The sequence below is a fragment of the Culex pipiens genome, chromosome 3, assembly GCF_016801865.2.
Source record: "Culex pipiens pallens isolate TS chromosome 3, TS_CPP_V2, whole genome shotgun sequence".
Taxonomy (NCBI): Eukaryota; Metazoa; Arthropoda; class Insecta; order Diptera; family Culicidae; genus Culex; species Culex pipiens.
The window spans coordinates 55341635-55357799 of record NC_068939.1 but is presented as its reverse complement, the minus strand read 5'-3'; the positions used below and the strand labels follow the sequence as shown (position 1 = coordinate 55357799).

The window sequence follows — 16165 nt, the reverse complement described above, 5'->3', positions numbered from 1 at the left end:
AAGAAGAAGAAGAACTCTCTCTCACTCAAAACTCGTTTCATTGCAAACGAAAGGAACGCAGAATTGTACGGCAAGCATCCAAAAACTGTGGAAGGAAGGCAAACAAGAAGAAGAAGAAATTAACCATTGTGATTTGCAGATCTCTAAAAATAAAATAAACACATACAGAAATGATAACTTGGTTTTTGTCAGCAAACAATATCAGGGAAATGTTTGTTTTTGTTCTCTTTTAAGGAAATGTAATCAAAAATAACTACCACAAGGAAAAAAAACTCACACGTACACAGAACAGAAACAAAACAAAACACACATACACAATCATAGACGAATTCAAAACGAGAAAACAATAGTGGATAATTGTATTCAATTAAACGAAGCATCAATTACAGTAAGTAAGCTAATTCAGCGCAGCAGTGTCAGTAGCAATCAAATAGCTTTTCAACAATTATTTAAGTCAATAGGTAAAGCAGTTGGAATAAACAATAGCAGGAACAAAAAACAGAAACAAAAACTTTTTGAAATGTAGCCGTTATTTTTGTAATCATCAACATAGAATGAACGCAAACGAGCTAGTTTAGTATCAGTTTTAGTGAAACGAAGGCTTATTTTTGACATGTGTTTATTTTTTACTTTTCGACAAATGAAAAACACAAATCTCAGGAAATGAACGAAAATTCAAAAAAACAATTACTAAATAAAAACAAGATTGTTAAGCAACTTATTATACAAACAAAATGGTTTATTTTACTACTACTCTGCAAAAAGAAATCACATAAAAACACACACACATACATACACAAAAAAGCAAGTAACACTAGACTGCAGTTTGACGGTTCAAGCAAATAATTTTGGGTGCTAAACCAACACACTGAACGCAAGTTTTTCTCAAGTTTATTTTCCACCTTTAAAACAAAACAAAAATCAATGGTACGAGAACAATCACACTCTACTGTCAGAAAACAATCGAAACGGCAACGTTCCTGGATCAATCCTCTCGGCTCAATCACACCGATCACACCACTACTATCAAAGCCGCGCCGCCGGCTTCCCGTTTTTCTCCCGTAACACAGTGACGTACAGGTTGTGAGAGTGAGAGCGCGCCGCGCGTGAGAGTCTTCCCGGAGATTGTTCCCCCCCCCCCTCGATTGAGTGTCCTTTGGTCATTGTTTTGGCGAACAATGCAGCTTGCTTGGATTGGGAGAGAGTGCGGTTCGTTCACACACACATACGAAATGCATGGATCACTCAAAAAATTATTCACGTTGAAGTTACGTGAAAAGCTTTGTGGTATTTTTCCACTAAAGTTTTCACGTAACTTCTACGAGGAGACTCCAGTAGAAACGGAATTTGCTTGGTCAGAGCATTTCACGTCTATTCTACGTGTTTCACACGTAAAAGCTAAATGGAACGTCGATGATATCTACGTGTTTGTTTTAGTGAACGTTGTATGAACTTTGTAGTATGTAGTAGATTTTGGTTTTGTTTCACTTATTTTTCGAATAGAAATAATAATGAAGTCAGTTAAATTTGCATAAACATGTTTATTTAACCAATATTTCCAAAGATCTTACCGTTAGAAACTAAATTGTAAAAAATGCCATTTGCTGGGAACACCGATGAGACCTTTCCACCAGGTCGGCCCTGCCTCGACAAGGTGCTCGACCAAATGGTCGCGATCTCCTCCCCAAGGATCTCCGAGTAGTCCAGTCCGTTTGCCACGCGCAGAATCGCCACCGTTGGCCAGTGCTTTGTGCACCACGTTAACTTCTACTCGGCCGTCGCTCTTATATCCGAGCATTGTCGAGATTTTCCTTGCCCATGACTTCAGCCAACCGGGGGTTGTTGGAGATGGCCGGTTGCGGTGCCAGGCAATGGTTAATCGGCCGCTGTTGATGTCCGCGCTCAGCGATCTGTAGTTGGAGAAAAGAGAAAGGGTCATAAAGTAACAGTTTGTATATTTTTTTAGATTTTGGGAAACTAACCTCTTCATAATTCTGCCGCTGATGGCCAAGACATTAGTGAAGTCTCGGCGTAGCAACCTGGATCGGATTTCCTGGGCTCCCGAACTTTGCCAACTGGAGATTGCTGGTGATGACCAGTTTTGATGCCAGTGGCCGCCGAAAAACTAAAGTTGCTGCTTTCAGAAATCAGCTTCTGCAAAAACTTTTATTAATTACATATAAAATTATTCAAATTTAATTTAACTTACCGTCTCTTCCTTTTTCAACTAAATTTAACGAGAATAGTCCGGCAGCAGGACTTCACCGTACGCCATCAATTTTCATACTAAAATAATCACGTAGAAATTTGGTAGAATGCCGCACTCGAGTCATGTTGAAGTTACATTTCAAAACACATAAAAGCTACATGGAAAAACCTAGTGGAAAAATACTATATGGTTTTTCACGTAACTTCAACTTGAAAACATTTTTTTGCCAGTACACTTTCACATTATTTTTACGTGTGTCACGTAAAACAAGCCTAGCGAGGGGAAAATCGGGGTTACGTGATTTTACAGGTAGCATCAACGTGTGGATTATTTTGAGTGATGGAAGTCGTTTTTTTACTCGTGTTTGTGTTAGTGTTAGTAAGATTCTAAGCAAACTTGTACGTGTAAGCGGTCGAGTACAGTAAGCATCGCTGTGGACGAAACAATGGGCGAGTAACGGAAAAAAATGCACACATACACAATAACATACAAACAGACACACATACACTAGTTGCGTAGAGTTGAAAGAAATATTGAATTATTAAAAAACATAAATATTGGTGCGAAACAATTTCCCGAGGCGGAGAGGAGCAACCGGGAATTAATTTTAAGACTGATAGCTGCAGACATAATTAGGCAACAATAAGATATAAACAAAACGAAACAAGTGCGCGGTGCAGATGAGTAAACAAAAAACGTAAACATTTGGTTGTCACTTTGCTACAGTAGCTGCCTGTATGTGTTTCTGAATTAATGTGCCCCTTCGGTAGAGAGCCCCACCTGTCCCTTCCTCTTTTTCCGAAACCTTCCGGCTCTAGCTTCGTTTTCCAACGTGTTTTTCTATTGTTGTCGCCGTTGTTGTTGTGCATGCAAACAAACACTCGTACATACGCAGATTAGAGGAGCGCATTTGTATTGGTAAGCTCGATCCACAGCGATTATCGCAGTAGGCGTGAGCGATACTCACCACACATAAGCAAGTTTATTCAAGAATGTTTCCCTTAAAATTTCCCCTTTTCAAATGACACATGGCAGTAGAGACTAAAATTTTCCCATGAAATTAACATATCTTGTTTGTAAGCGAAAGAACAATAACAAACTAACACACGTGTGTTCCTTTGGCCACCATTCTAACACAATCGTTATCGATGTACAAATAACACACACATACATAGAGGAAGAAACTAGAAAACCACATAACCAACACAGACCAAAACCAAGCGCCCCTCTCCAAACAAATATGTGCCCTTTTGCCGCCCGCCGCCGCCCTTAAATGAAAAGATTTGAAATTACAACATTATCGCATTTCATTTAACACAAAAAATAGGAAAGTTCGAAAATTCTGTTGATCTCATTTTACGCTAACTTGTTTATGGGTAATTATTATTCTGAAACTGTCAAAACTGCGTACTTTTAGTAAGCACTATTTTTTTTCATCTCATTTTGTTCGCAAAGTTGCTTACCTCTTTGTTTACAAACAAATCATTGACGTTTCGCTCTGTTCTAACGATTTCAATCGGCCGTTAAGCAAACCAATACAAACACAAAACAAACCAACCTAGAGGAATCAAGCAAACGAAATAAATAATAATAAAGTAGTAGTGAACCCTAAGTGTAAATGGAAACAATTAAATAAGAGATGTGAGAGAAAAGAAAAACAGAAAACAAAATAAAAGAAATATTCAGGTATCTATGCAGGCTGTGAAATAGTCTATTCTTTATTTTACATAATTACAAAATATAAATATTTTTTTAAACTTGTATTACCATATTTTAAAACTTGTTTTAGACGATTTGCTTCTGTTTACTTACATACGAGGCCCCCTTTCTTTTTGTTTTGACTTGCCACAAACAGTACATCACAAACGGGATAAATCAAACATTTGTTCAAAAAAACCATGTTGACAACTGCCAAACCATGCATTTTCCTACACAACTGTTACAGGCAAGATCCTCTGTTTTGAAGCAGGTTTGATTATTTTTGTTCGAAATCATTTTTTTTTCTCTTCTAAAGTCATTTTAATACACTTTCTTACAAAAAATAAACGCTGTTGTTACAACATTACACGCGTGATGACAACACGCAACACGGAAATCAAATTTTAGTAACTTTACCAAACAACAGTGGGGGACTAAGCAAAAACCACACACACATACAAACAGAACTACATCTTACTCCTAGCTCTACGCGCGATGACGAACACAAAGCAAATCATCGAGAGCAAACTCGTTTTTTCTTAAGGCTCATAACTATTATACTAAACGAAATACAAACAAACAAACAAACAAAATATTACATCCGTGGAATCAACTGCTTTAAGTGTGTAGAGAAACGTTTCTTTCTAATTGAAGAAAAAATGATAAAAAAAAACAAAAAAATGACAAAAAAAACCGCTAACATGAACACATAAATTTGAACCTGCAAACTCTTGCAAAGCCAGGACACCCTGTAGAGCTGAAACAAAATTTGTGACCGATTAGGGGTAATTTTCGTGAATCACGATGGACAAAGAGTAACCCGAACCAGAAAAGCCCAAGAATATTTATTGAGCAAGACAAGGAAAAAAAACAAACAAATTACTAAATGTCTATTTATATATTTACAATCTTGACGCAAATTTGTAACGTTAGAGACCACACAAAATATTAACTGGAAGAGCGTGGATGGCACCGCGGACACGAGCCGTGACTGTCGTCTAAAGAGATTGACAACTTAACGTTGACAGGCGAAACACAAAGTAATCACAAGTGGGATTAGAACCATTTATTGTTATATTTACAGTAACGCAAGGCAGAACATCGTCAAAACCGCAAAGCTGATCCCCATTTTGTCACCGACAGCATTGTATTTGGGTAAACATCATTTTATTGTTGACAGCGCGCGCGCGCTCGTTCGCCGTTATTGCGTTACGCGCGCGTTTGACAGCTGACGGTGGGTTCCATCGTTGCCCTGTGAGAAATGTAAGGCGTTACAATTCCCACAGGGTAGAAGGATGATTGAGGTTTCAATGCTGTGATGCTCTCGGCAAGGACTGTGCGACTGTGCAAAGGCCTACTGCGTAACGCGTATGCGTTACAATGCAGCTGTCAAAGGGGGCGGTAACGCAGGTGGGGTGAGCTGTTCGCGTGACGCTCGTGAATCAATTTTGTAGCTTAGAATAATGAAATGGACGCACGTGTGTGCGGACTATTTGTTGTTTTGACATTGGTTTGAGCATTGGAGTGACCAAGCGTCCACAGAAACACACACACTGACGAATGCCAACCACGTTTGACAGCTGCCAGCTGCTGTCAAACCGCGCGTGGGAACTATCTATTAGAGCAGATCTTAAAAAAAGAAGGATTAAATGCAGCAACTATGAGGAAATTAAAGATACCAATTTGTAACATTCTGTACATTATTTGACCATACCAAGTAAGAAGTTTTGTACATTTCTGTGTAAATATAACGATTATGGATTATATTAAATGAAAATAATATTAGTGACAACAAATGTGGAGTTAAGGACCGTAACTAAGGAAGAATTAAGGTGCGCTGTTTGAGCGAATTTGTGAGTGTAGAGCTAGCAGAACGAAACATCGATTTTTGTTGAGAATTTTTTAATTTCCGTCAGAAGAGAAACACAACAATCGATACCGACCAAAAGAAACGAAAACGAAAATGTAAACAAAAGCCAACTGTTAGGGCTTGACAAGAATGGATTGAACGGCTAGAAATACAAGCAAATTATTTCGATTAGTTTTGTGCCTATCAACTCCTTACACCTAAAGCTCTAGGTTTCATATCAGTTATTTCTCAAAAATTGTTAGGCAATTAATCGTAAAGACCTCAAACTCTGATTTCCCCGAAAAACGTCACGTTGCTAAATTTCCGTGCTGAGCATTTCCCCTGATCAAAGAATGTCTGATCTCAAACGTCCGTGGACTGTGTCTGCCAAATCAAATCCCAGGGAAGCCCAGCGCGGAAACCGAAACGTCGACGCCCTGAGTCATTGTTCGACCAATCAATCAGCAACCGTTACAGCAACTGAAAACAAAGCAAAAACACAAAACAAACACAGAAATGCAAATTTTTGACAAGCAATATACAACAAAAATAAAAATAAATTGAAACCGACTGCAATTAATTTTTCGGAAAACAATGCCGCTGAAAACGAAAAAAAAGCAAAAAAAAAGATGTAAAAACAAAGAAAAACAATAACATAACGACAAAAGTAACGCGAACAAAACAAAAGAAATCTGTTTTACCCAATAAGAAGTTGTTGAAGTTTTTGACATGCAAAAAGAAACCAAAAGTGTCTGTTTTCTTTTCTGTTTTAGGAAAAAAAGGTAAACAAAACAAACAAACAAAATAATCTAACAAAATCGAAATTAGGATGTGCGTGGAAGGGTAACAAAAAAAAAGAAGAAGCTGTTTGAGAAGCGTTACACTGTCCTTTTGTTTCAGTTGTGTAACGCGCGCGATCGTATTTTGTTTTTCTTTGTGTTAGGCAACCATGTTTTCGTTTCGGAACCTGTTCTTTCCGGTTTTTTTTTTGTTGAACGAGTGATTAGCGACGGCCAATCAATCAAATCAATAAAGGTCTCAAAGCAAACAAAAGAGAAAACGCATAATTAAACAGAGGCCTTTTTCAGTAGGTGAAAACACAACCGAATCCTGTTGCAACAAGCAAAACAAAAGGGAAAATGAATCGAAGAAAAAAAAAACGGGGGAAAAAGGCTCACGAAAAGTGGAGAAAGGAAAAAACTGAATCGAAGCAAAGCGGGTTAATTATTAATTAACAACTTGTTAGTCATCGAGCGAACAATGCGTATATGAGTGTCGTGCCACCGACTAGAGCAAGGAAAGGAAAAGCATTTGCCCAATCTTGAAGAAAAGAAAAGCTTTACACCTAACAGAGAGATGATGGATGTTGGAAGGAAGGAGTTTTGCGTGCTTGTGTGTGTCAGGCGTTTGACAGGGAAAGCAAACTCAACAAAACAAAATTGCAAAAGCTCTCAACACAACACAAAAAGCAAGAACTTGAAGCAAAGAAAACAAATCAACACAATGATGCGAAGAACAATGAGTTTCGTTTTTCTGTGGATTATTATGATTATCGATATGATTAGTTACGCTAATGATTAATTATCAACTATTATTATGATCATTGAAATATTATTACTTATTATAAATATTACATTATTGATTATTATTATATGAAATATATAAACAGTGAAAAAATTTACATTTGAAAAACAAAGAATTTTAATCGACTTTACTGTGGTTCCACTTCTGCATTGAAGTTTCTCCTTAGCAAAATATCACAATGTTGTCAATTCACCTCAGCTGTCAAAAAGGGTTGTGAGTCTGTCAAATTAAGCTTGTTTACGAGGAAAGATGCTGATTTTGGTAAGTAAGAACATTTCAAAAAATTTAGTAATGGTAGTGTCTCAACTAACACTAGTAGTACTCTGTTGAATTTACAAATTAAAAATTAAGAACAAAACAGCAAAACAATTACAGTAGTTGTTCGGTTACTGGGCGTTGTTTAACTGGGATGCTTTTTAACTGGGCACTCGATAACTGGGCCGTAGCCCAGTTAAAAAGCAGACATACGTCAAAAAACCAAAACAAACCGAAATGGCCGAAGGGTGAATGAGTGCAAAAATCCTGTTCAATAAATTAATAAACTTTTTTCAAACTATTATTTGATTTGAAGCCACAATTAAAGAAATATGAAAAGCATAGTAAATAAATTGCATCATCTTTTATTTTTATATTTCATGAGGAAAATATTATGCATCGGTGGTCCCCACGATTTTTTTTCGTTTAGCTCAGTAATCGAAATTTTCAAAAATTTTCAAGCGATTTTCGTATGTATAGCATGTTTAAGACTATAGGTAACAAATGATTTAAAATTGTTTATGGTTTTTGACTGTTTTTAAGTTTTTCGAATAAAATAATTTTAAGTTTTTACAAAGTTCCATATTTTTTGAAAATGCATCGTTTTTCATAATTTGCAATATGCGCCTTGCCAACAAATTTTAAATTTCAAGTCTTTATTAGATCCAGACTCGATTTTTTGAGGCCCCGATTATCCAAAGTTTCTATTATCTGAATATTTTGTATGGTAATCAAATAACGAATAAAAAAAAATGAATAGTTTTTAAGAAATTCCTTACTTTTAACATCGACTTCAAATTCTGCGGAATGTATGACAAAAGGTCGAATGGACAAATGGTCGAAAAGAAAAAAGATCGAAAGTTAACAAAAGGAAAAAATGAAGTTGAAAAATTTTTGCGACCAATTTTTCGATTTTTTGAAAAAATCAGTATTGATTCAAAAATTTATAACTCGGTCAAAGATTTTTTGCACTCCTGGAAATTTCTGAAAAGTTTGCATAAGATGTCCTCTAAAACATATAAAAAAATAAAAAAAATAAAAATAGTGTTTTTTTTGCAAATCAAGTTTAAGTGCTAAATGTTAAATTAAACATCACCAATTTTTTTCCGTGTATATTTTTTTTCAGTGTTGTCCTTATTCAAACCTACAACTTTGCCGAAGACACCAAATCGATCAAAATATTCCTTCAAAAGATACAGATTTTTGAATTTTCATACATCATTGTTGTATGGACAGCTGCGAAATTTGTATGGAAAATTATATGGACAAACTAATGATGCAAAATGGCTTCTTTGGGCATATCGAAGGCATCAAAAAAGGTTCAGCCGGATAAAAAAATCAAAAAAAAAAAAATCAAATTATTCGCTCTACAGCATTGCCTTGGCGTTCTCGATTAGGTGTTCGAAGGCTTGATTGTTGAGGCAATTGCAAACCTCTTTTTACACCTTAGCTTCCATCCACCCCGGGATTCGAACTGACGACCTTTGGATTGTTAGTCCAACTGCCTACCAGCGACTCCACCGAGGCAGGACCCAGGGAGAGGACTCCTACACCTGGACTGAGCTAACGACCTAACCTTTTTTTTTAGGTTAGTCCGGGACCAACATTTACTTCCCTTCCGACGGAAGGCGTGATCAGACAAATCTCGTCTCGAAAAATGCCACCGGGACCGTCTGGGATCGAACCCAGGCCGACTGGGTGAGAGGCAATCACGCTTACCCCTACACCACGGTCCCGGCTGGATAAAAAAAAACAAAAATTAAAATTGCAGAAAAAAGAGGAGATTTTCTGATCGATTTGGTACCTTTGATTGTTCTAGGTGTATATGTATTTTTTTCGATTTTTTTTATGTGTTTTTTATTATCCAGAGTTTAAGATGGTCTGAAACTGAAACCATAGTTGAGATATTGAGATAATATTTTTTTTATTGAAATTTAACTTTTTTTTCTTATAATTACTGAAATTTAATTTTTAGATGATTAATCTAATTTGCAATCGAAAATGTCCACTTTTTTTATACAGTAACCCAAATCAAGTTACTATTTGATGGTTAAATTTTGTGAAACATTAGTTTTTGTCAGTCGTACCTAACCAGATCAATTTTTCTTCAACTGGCGAAAACTTGGAATTCAATTGGTTCGATTTTGAATGCTATAAAATGAAATTTTTCGTTTGTTTAAATTAAGCCTATCATCTTTAATTACCTTCATAAGGGGTGAAATTAGGTCTGGGGGTGAGATTGGGTCATACCAAGTTCTGCATTTTTGTATTACCCAATCTCACCTCCAGACAAAATGTTACCTCTGATGACGGATATCAAAATATGTGTTTTTATCGCCTTTCTAATGTTATCAATGATTTCAAAATTAATAATTTGTTTTGTTGAAATAAGAAGAAAAAATAGCAAATTCAACTTTGTTTGTCGTACTCAGGTAATGAAAAGTTAAAATTTAAATTACCTTCAAAAACTCTTTTACTGTTTTTCAAACAGTGAAACATTTCCTTCTATTTTTCCTTCAAATTTGCTCAAATGCTCTCAACTCAAGTGCAACTATTCACAAGAAATATCTCCTCGCAAGCCAAGCTCCGAAAAAGTTTCCTTGGAGATCGCATTCCACCAGAGTGAACCCGAATTCAAACTCACAAAACTGCAAGAAAACTACAGTGCCCAGCACAAAAAAAAAAGAGAAACAATTCCAACTATACAATACTCAATCGAAACAGACACAAACTATGCGCTAAAGCTTCGCTTCTGTGTGAAAAGAGAAGTCTGGAGCATAGTTTCGAAAATGCAAATTAAACTTTTAACTACATCAGTTTGGGTTGTAGTTTGGGGAAAGCGCAAGTGGAAAAGCTTTTTCGCTGTTTCCTTTCGGTCTGAGGGTTCTTTTTGTCGTCCTGATCTCAGCTTCGTTTTGTTAGCAGTAGTCAAGGATGAGCTTTAGATGTTTGTAGTGTTGTGAGATACGTGGAAATTGATTTTTTTAAATGAAATGTTACTAAATAAAACAAAATTGAGGCTTTTTCAATTTGAAAAATAGTAATTTCTTTAAAAAAGTGTTTTTAATCAAAATTTTATTCAGAATTCTATGATTCTACTAAACAACCCCCGAACCAAGGCAAATCCTCGCCTTGAAAACAACATTAAACCTGTTTAAATGATGAAACATTATTTTAGTGGAAATTTCCAAGCGAGGGAGGGAAGCGTCAAACTAGGACAGTAGTGTGACTAGCTTTTTTAGTTCGTCTTCCTTTGCTTCGCTTTTGGCTGGAAAAACTTTTTACGTTCCAAACTAGCTGGAGTGGCGAAAAAAATAACACTTTGGGGAAAAAGAAAAGTTGGCGCAAAAGTTTGGAAAATATTTCCGTTCGTTTTTCCATTTCATTTGAATTCATCTCCCCCCACACACCGTGTGCCGCCGCCAGTTCAGGTCGTTTTCGTGTTTCACGGTTCGTGAGGTCCTGCGAGGAAGAGATCGCTAGTTTGCTGAAGTTGGTTTTGTTAGAAGGGATTTTTTATCATTATAACCTATAATGATGAACAAATATGGGCTTTAAATTTCAATAAACATATTTTTTGTGCTTAACTTAAAATTTCGTAGTTTTAGAGTAGATTAATCATACTCAAGGAAGATTATACAAATGAAATAAAGAAATAAATAGTTCAGGCCTAGCTCAAAACTCAATTTTGTATGTGTTTTTTTTAAGCAAAGATTAATTTTGTTCACTGTTTATTTACTCAAAAACGCTGTTCTTCCAAAAAAATAATATTTGACACTATTGTATTTACACTGAAAAAATTAAGTTACATATTCCAGTAATGTGTTATTCGAAACATTTGTAGCGTAAACAAATCCCTTTAAGAGTTTCCAGTGCTGGCTGGTATGGGATGTTATTTTTTGTAATGTCCTGTAAACTTTGATTTTATGCCATTAGTTGCAACTGAGCAATTCTCTACCAAAACCGGAAATGGATTTTATTTGTATTTTTTGATTTGGCTCAAACTTTGTGGGGGCCTTCCCTATGATCAAATATGCTATTTTGTGTCATTGGTTTACCCATACAAGTCTCCATACAATTTTGGCAGCTGTCCATACAAAAATGGTATGTAAATATTCAAACAGCTGTAACTTTTGAGTGAATTTTCTGATCAATATGGAGTTTTCGGCAAAGTTGTAGGTATTGTTGAGGACTTTTGAGAAAAAAATAGGTACACGGAAAAAAAATTGCAGATTGTTTTATCAACTTTTTTATCACTAAAACTCAATTTCCCAAAATACGTATTTTTTTATTTTCGAGTTTTAAACGTGTTAAAAAAAAAAGAAAAAAAAAAAGATTTTTTGATATGTTTTAGGGGACAAAAATCCGCAACTTTTGAGCCAAAGAGAAACATGGTCAACAAATCTACCGCCGAGCTATGAATTTTTGAAAAAATAGTGATAATAGTAAAAAATTTAAGTTTCATGCAAAAACAAGTTTGACATTACTTTTTAATGCAAAATTGAATTTGAAATCAAAAAGTACTTTACAGATTTTTTGATAAAGTGCTCCGTTTTCAAGATATAGCCACCGAAAGTTTGATTTTAGCGAAATATTTGCAGTTTTTCAATTTTTAAAAATAGTGACCATGAGTGACTATTTCTAAAAATATTTTTTTTGAAAAGTTCAGAAAATTTGCTATAAAATTGTCTAAGAGACATTGAAGATTGGACATCGGGTTGCTGAGATAGAGCCGCTTAAAGAAAAAGAAACACGAAAATTGAAGTTTTCTTAATATCACCAAAAAAACACACCATTTTCTAATGACGATATCTCAGCAACTAATGGTCCAATTTTCAATGTCAATACATGAAACATTCGTGAAATTCGATTTTTTCGAAAAAAATATTTTTAAAATTTTTAAATCAGGACTAGCATTTTAAATGGGCGTAATATTCAATATTTGGCCCTTTTAAAATGTTAGTCTCGATTTAAAAATTTTTGAAATATTTTTTTCGAAAAGATCGAATTTCACGAATGTTTCATGTATTGACATTGAAAATCAGACCATTAGTTGCTGAGATATCGACATTAGAAAATGGTGGGCTTATTGGGTGAGACTTAGAAAACTTCAATTTTCCTGTTTTTAAATCATTGCATGGCAATATCTCAACAACTAAAGGTTGTATCATCAAATTAAAAAAAAAACAAAATTTAGAGAATTTTATCATCATCTCACCATTTTTATTTTTAAAACTGAGAAACATGGGCACTAATTTTAAAAATTGAAAAACTGCGACTTTTTTCAAAAAAAAAGGTGCAGGTGGTTATGTTCTACATGACCAATATGACAAAGAACTTTGAACAAAACTCCTAAAAAAATATTTTATTACATTTTATTTTTAAATCATTGCCTATTTATTTAATCCTGAATAATTTATTCTTATTAAATGTTTCCAATCTTTGGCACCTCTGTGGAAATAAATTGCCAAAACACGAAAATAATTCCAAAACAAGTATGGTTCGGAAAATGCCACGGAACCGGTCACTCTAGGTTGTGGTCACCACAATCAAAATGGTTATTTTCATGTCCAGTATCAAAACCCATGAATTTTGATACCCATATTGCCCCAAGTCGGATGGTTCGATAAATGTCCTCCCGATAGAACCTTCCCTAGGGCACTGGCCACTCCAGGTGTGGCCAATATTTGGTGCATATACTGTGTCTTTCAATGTGTGCGTGTGTGTGTGTGAGCAATAAAATTACCACCGTGGATTCGTCTTTGACGAAACCTCGATAGGCGCTGAAATTTTCTGAGGCTAAGTGCTAGCTTATATAGTTCGCATGAAATGTGGCAACAGTGGTGCCAAACTCTCGCGTGAGAGTTTGGCAAAAGCAGGAGAGGAAGCAAAATTTGCACCATGTTGCCACATTTCATGCGAACTATATAAGCTAGCACTTAGCCTCAGAAAATTTCAGTGCCTAACGAGGTTTCGTCAAAGACGGATCCACGGTGGTAATTTTATTGCTCACACACACACGCACACATTGAACGACACAGTATGTGCACCAAATTGGGAGGAATTCTGTTCTAATGAAGATTGTTAGGATGGTCACAGGAAAACCAGAATGATTCGAGGCAATGGGGTTGGGACCACATTTATAGGATATTGGCCAAACTTGGAGTGGCCAGTGCCCTGGGAAAGGTTCTTCCGAGGGGACATTAATCGAATCATACGACTTGGGGCAATATATGTATCAAAATTCATGGTTTTTGAAACTGGTAATGGAAATGGCCATTTTGACTGGATTGGCCACACCCGGAGTCGCCAGTGCCCTGGGAAAGGTTCTACCAGGGGGACATTAATCGAACCATACGACTTGGGGAAATTTTGATACCAATATTACCCCAAGTCGTATAGATCGGCAAATGTCCCCCCGGAAGAACCTTCCCCAGGGCCATGGCCACTCCGGGTGTGGCCAATGTTCTACCAATGTGATCCCAACCCCATTGCCCCAAATCATTCTAGTTTTCCGGTCACCTTTCTAACAATCTTCATTAGAACAGAATTCCTCCCAATTTGGTGCACAACCTGTGTCATTCAATGTGTGCGTGTGTGTGTGAGCAATAAAATTACCACCGTGGATCCGTCTTTGACGAAACCTCGACAGGCACTGAAATTTTCTGAGGCTAAGTGCTAGCTTATATAGTTCGCATGAAATGTGGCAACAGTGGTGCCAAACTTTCGCGTGAGAGTTTTGCGAAAGCAGGAGAGGAAGCAACATTTGCTACGTGCTTTCAGCCAATCAGCAGCCAGGATTTTACTTGCATTCATTTTTTATTTTCATCTTAACTTTTAAGTACATTAACAAAGTTTTATCAACTTTGTGAGGTAGTCAACTTGTACTTTAAGACTTCCCCTTTCGTTTGGTGGGTAAAACATAAAGATTATTTGAATGGGGGGGAAGATATAAGCATTTGAAAAACGACAGAAAATCGTTACACTTTCGCTTCGCGAAATTTTGGATTGACACCCGTAGACAGTGCCCTTAGGACAAAGTTCTTTGGCAAAAAAAAAACCTAGAAATGGCTATAACTTGAAAACGGTGCACTCTATCAAAATTTCACTAGAGTACTTTTTGATTACAAATATGATTCCACATCAAAAAATTAAGTTGAAAAATTATTGCTACAAAAGTTTCAATTTATTGAATAAATCCACATTCTGAAAATTTCTTAAAAGGTGCCATTTGATGTCTCTTAAAACATATATCAAACATAAAAAAAAATGTTTTGTTGCAGATCAAGTTTTAGTGATAAAAAGTGAAATTAAAAATTCACCGTGTATCATTTTTTCAGTGTAGTCCTTTTCCATACCTACAACTTTGGAGAAGACACAAAATCGATCAATGAATTCCCTTCAAAAAATACATATTTTGGAATTTTTATACATCATTTTTTATGGACAGCTGCCAAATTTGTATGGACAATTATATGGACAAACTAATGATGCAAAATGGCTTTTTTGGGCATACCGAAGGCCCCAGAAAAGTTTCTGCCGGATTAAAAAAATATAAACATCAAAATAAAAAAAAAAAAACATTTCGTAGAGTATTGCTTTAATAACTTTTCAGAATCAAGTCGGATCATTTGCACTCTCTAAAAACAAAGTAGAGCGTTAAATTTCACATTAGTATTTCACTCTTAGCAAAATTTCCACATAATTAAAACCACATCGGAAAAAATGCTATACAGTCATCTCACATATTCGGAACACCCACAAATTCGGAACACTTTTATGATAATTTGTCAATAGCATGCCAAAAGTAGCTTTTCTGTCTACCTTACTAATTTTAGAACCTTCATTTGGACATTGTCTTGCTATTTCACTAGTAAAAGTAGGACTTTTTGAACAAAAAACTTCATTTCAAGACTAGTTTGTCCAGAGCAGAAAAACACTGCCTCCAAATGGCCTGTTTCATAATTGTGGGATGTTATTGTGCCTACCACAATTGTGGAACACCTGAATTTAACTGATATTTTCACAAAAAAAAGTTATCAAACCATGTATAAAACATCACTAAGCTTGAGTTTCATTGGTTTCAGTGTGTGAAGTCATTATTTGGTAATAAATATGTACTCCTGGAGAGATCCAAAGTTTGTTCACATTCGTAAGAAAAAAGTGTTCCGAATTTGTGGATTTCAAGGGTCAAAGTAATTCTTCAAAAACTTCATATAAAAGTTAAAATTTGAAGATTTTCGATACAGCATTCGAAAGATCGCAAGAAAAGCTTTCAAATTAAGGTAAAAGCGAATCATTAAGTTCAATTATCGATTTGCTATGATTTTTTGAACATTGGCCGATCTGGAAACCGTTCCGAATAAGTGGGATGACTGTACTCCATGCCTAAAAAAATGAATTCCAATACAAACTGTATCTCTAAACAGCGAAACCGATGCAGATTGAATTAGCTGAAAAGCTAATCCATGTCTAATTTGGCTCAAAATCGGTACAAGTAACTTAATTTTGTTAAAGGAATCGAGCCAGGGGCTGTACCCTAGATTGTCCAAACTTCCTCATTTTTCTTG

General features: G+C 35.7%; 1 long non-coding RNA gene across 1 annotated transcript; it reads right to left on the bottom strand.

Moving 5' to 3' along the window:
* Positions 1–1247: 1247 nt before the first annotated feature.
* On the bottom strand, positions 1248–7016 carry LOC120420355 (uncharacterized). Its single transcript, XR_008212626.1, has 3 exons — positions 2210–7016; positions 1983–2154; positions 1248–1910 (listed from the first exon to the last, which is right to left on the bottom strand). It is a non-coding gene; the product is annotated as an uncharacterized LOC120420355 (long non-coding RNA).
* Positions 7017–16165: the final 9149 nt, after the last annotated feature.